Source organism: Arachis stenosperma, chromosome 4 (genome assembly GCF_014773155.1).
Source record: "Arachis stenosperma cultivar V10309 chromosome 4, arast.V10309.gnm1.PFL2, whole genome shotgun sequence".
Classification (NCBI taxonomy): Eukaryota; Viridiplantae; Streptophyta; class Magnoliopsida; order Fabales; family Fabaceae; genus Arachis; species Arachis stenosperma.
The window spans coordinates 37,654,008-37,656,488 of NC_080380.1; the positions used below are offsets into that span (position 1 = coordinate 37,654,008).

At 36.7% G+C, this 2,481-nt stretch overlaps 2 long non-coding RNA genes across 2 annotated transcripts; both read left to right on the plus strand.

Annotated features, from left to right (window-relative positions):
* The first annotated feature begins 790 nt into the window (after nt 1-790).
* On the plus strand, nt 791-1,441 carry LOC130973397 (uncharacterized). Its single transcript, XR_009084125.1, has 3 exons — nt 791-828; nt 1,063-1,192; nt 1,299-1,441. It is a non-coding gene; the product is annotated as an uncharacterized LOC130973397 (long non-coding RNA).
* Nucleotides 1,442-1,610: 169 nt separating this feature from the next.
* Nucleotides 1,611-2,205, plus strand: LOC130973050 (uncharacterized). Its single transcript, XR_009083995.1, has 3 exons — nt 1,611-1,675; nt 1,959-2,042; nt 2,168-2,205. It is a non-coding gene; the product is annotated as an uncharacterized LOC130973050 (long non-coding RNA).
* The last annotated feature ends 276 nt before the right edge of the window (nt 2,206-2,481 follow it).

Below are 2,481 nucleotides of genomic sequence, written 5' to 3' on the forward strand. Positions count from 1 at the left end.
GTGTGTATGAAAAGACATAGTTTGATTTCTAAATTGCAACATGGTGCTGTGCCATTATGATTACCAACTTGAGTTTTGTGAATTCAAAAGCAATAAAGTATCATGGTCATAAACAAACAAGGAATTAAAGAAGAATTTAGCATGTGCATAAAAGTATTGGAAAGCTAGTATGTTTGATTGTTGCTTAATTCACTACTAGAAAACTAGTTATTATAGACGGATATTTCCGACGGATTTTATCCCACGGAAATACAGACAGAATTTCAGAGGGATTTTTTGTCAAAAAACAAAAAAAATAAATTAGTATAAATTACAGACGGAAAAGAGAATCCGTCGATAATTTCGTCGGAAAAATTAATTTTTTTTCGTGGAAAATAATTACAGACGGAAAATCCGTCTGTAATTAAATAGACAAGATGCTGCGTTTAATTAAATTATTACAGACGGATTTTCCGTCTGTAATTTAAAATTTTCCGTTGGAAATATGAATAAACATTTGAGGATCACAGTTATCCCTCTTCATTTCACACCACACCCTCACGATTCCACATTCATCCCCTCTGAATGCTTCATCGGCGGCGCTATCAACCTTGCACCGCCGTCTCACCGAACCTCCATTGCACTCAACTTCCATCGGCCTTGCTCGCATCGCTCCCTTCCGTCGCACCCCTTCCCGGTTCTTCTCCGTCGCACCCCTTCCGTCAGCCTTGCTCGCATCGCTCCCGTTCGAACCCTAATGTGCGTTTCTCTCTTCGATCTCGCCACTAGTGCTTGCTCTTCTCCGTGTGTTGCTGCGTTTCTCTCTTCGATCTTGCCTCAGCTGTGCAGGTAACCCTAATATCCTTTCTCTTTCATCGCTGCTTTCTTTCATTAAATTCCATCGCTAACTCTAATTATATTATCCTATGTTCCATCGCTAACTCTAATTCTATTTCCTATTCTATGATAAGAACTTGTAACGATTACAGTTCTTTATTTTGTGTTCTTATAAACTTGTTTGTGAAATCAAGGTTTCTGAATGCATTGACTAGTTTCATTTTGGTTGAATTTTTTGGGGATTAGGTTTTTATTGATTCACAGTGTCTCAGCGATTGAAGACTAGTGTCCATGTTAACTTGGTCTTCCATATAGAACTGAGAATCAAGATGCTATAGATGCCGCAATTGTTGGTATGCTTGCTGATCCAAAGGAGGTAAATATATTCCCAAATTGATTTTTCAATATAAGAAACTAAAAGGGAAAAAATATATGTTGAATTTAAAGGTAAGAATTTCTAAATCTTAATGTAAATTTTGCAGGCAAGAGCTGGAATTAGGGAGGTCCATTTTTTCCCTTTCAATCCTGGAGACAAGAGGACTGCTCTAACTTACATTGAATCTGATGGAAATTGGCATAGATCCAGCAAAGGTGCTCCTGAGTAGGTAAAAATATTCTGCTATTGGCACCAGCTGATTATGTTTGTGCAGTGGACTTAACAATATTCTTTTCTCCCTGTTATATAAAGATATTAACATTTATAGTTTACAACTTGGTTGAATGAGTTTTTATTCATAATTGCTGCTTGAATATCTTTATATAACAGGAAGTACCTGAAAATCCAAAAGATGGTCCTGGTGCATCATGGCAATTTGTTGCGCTGCTACCTAGCATAACCCCTCAAAGTTAGACGTATCACGTATGTATGATTGATATGGAGAATTAATATCCTGAGTTAGTTGTCATGATCAAGGGTTCTAAGCACTATTCTTTTGGAATCACTTTGTTTAGTGAAATAACTTTAATTATGTATGATGTCATCTTCAATTTATTTTGTTGTGATGATTGATGATACTGAAACCTGAAGAGAAATTTGGTTGTAGCTCTAGTATTTCGTTCCTTCTATGTTTGTTTTCAATGGAATTTGTTAATCGACAAGAATCAATGGAAATATGACCTGAAGAATGTGTTTACTTGTGTAGCTGCTGCGACATGGCGAGGTTGGTTTGGATTCAAAGCATCCCAGAGCTATTGTGCTTTGTGCTACGGAGGAGAAAGCTAATGAGGTATTTGGTTGTCCTCAATCCCACTACCATCATCATCATTCATCACCTTATCTGCTTAGCCCTATAATGTTTGAACTGAAGATTCTAAATTGATTTTGACTGTTGCAAATTGTTATGGATCTCAGTGTTTTAGTGCTGCAAAGTATATCATGGAGATTGCGGAAGCGAAGTTGGCAAAGCAACGTTCTTGTGAATTTATCTTGTTATGACAGGTTTTGGGTGATGAATCCCCCATTGTGAAGCATCTTGAGCGTGATCATGCTGGAAATATTTATGTAATTGATATTGGTTTGGTAATCTGATGGATATGAAATTGATGACTGCATCTGAAGATATTTATGTAAAGATGGCAGGGAAAGATGTAGGTACTAAACTATCTCACCCAGTTTGAAACTTTTCTTTCCTTTTACATGTATAAACATTTCATCTTCTGTCATTT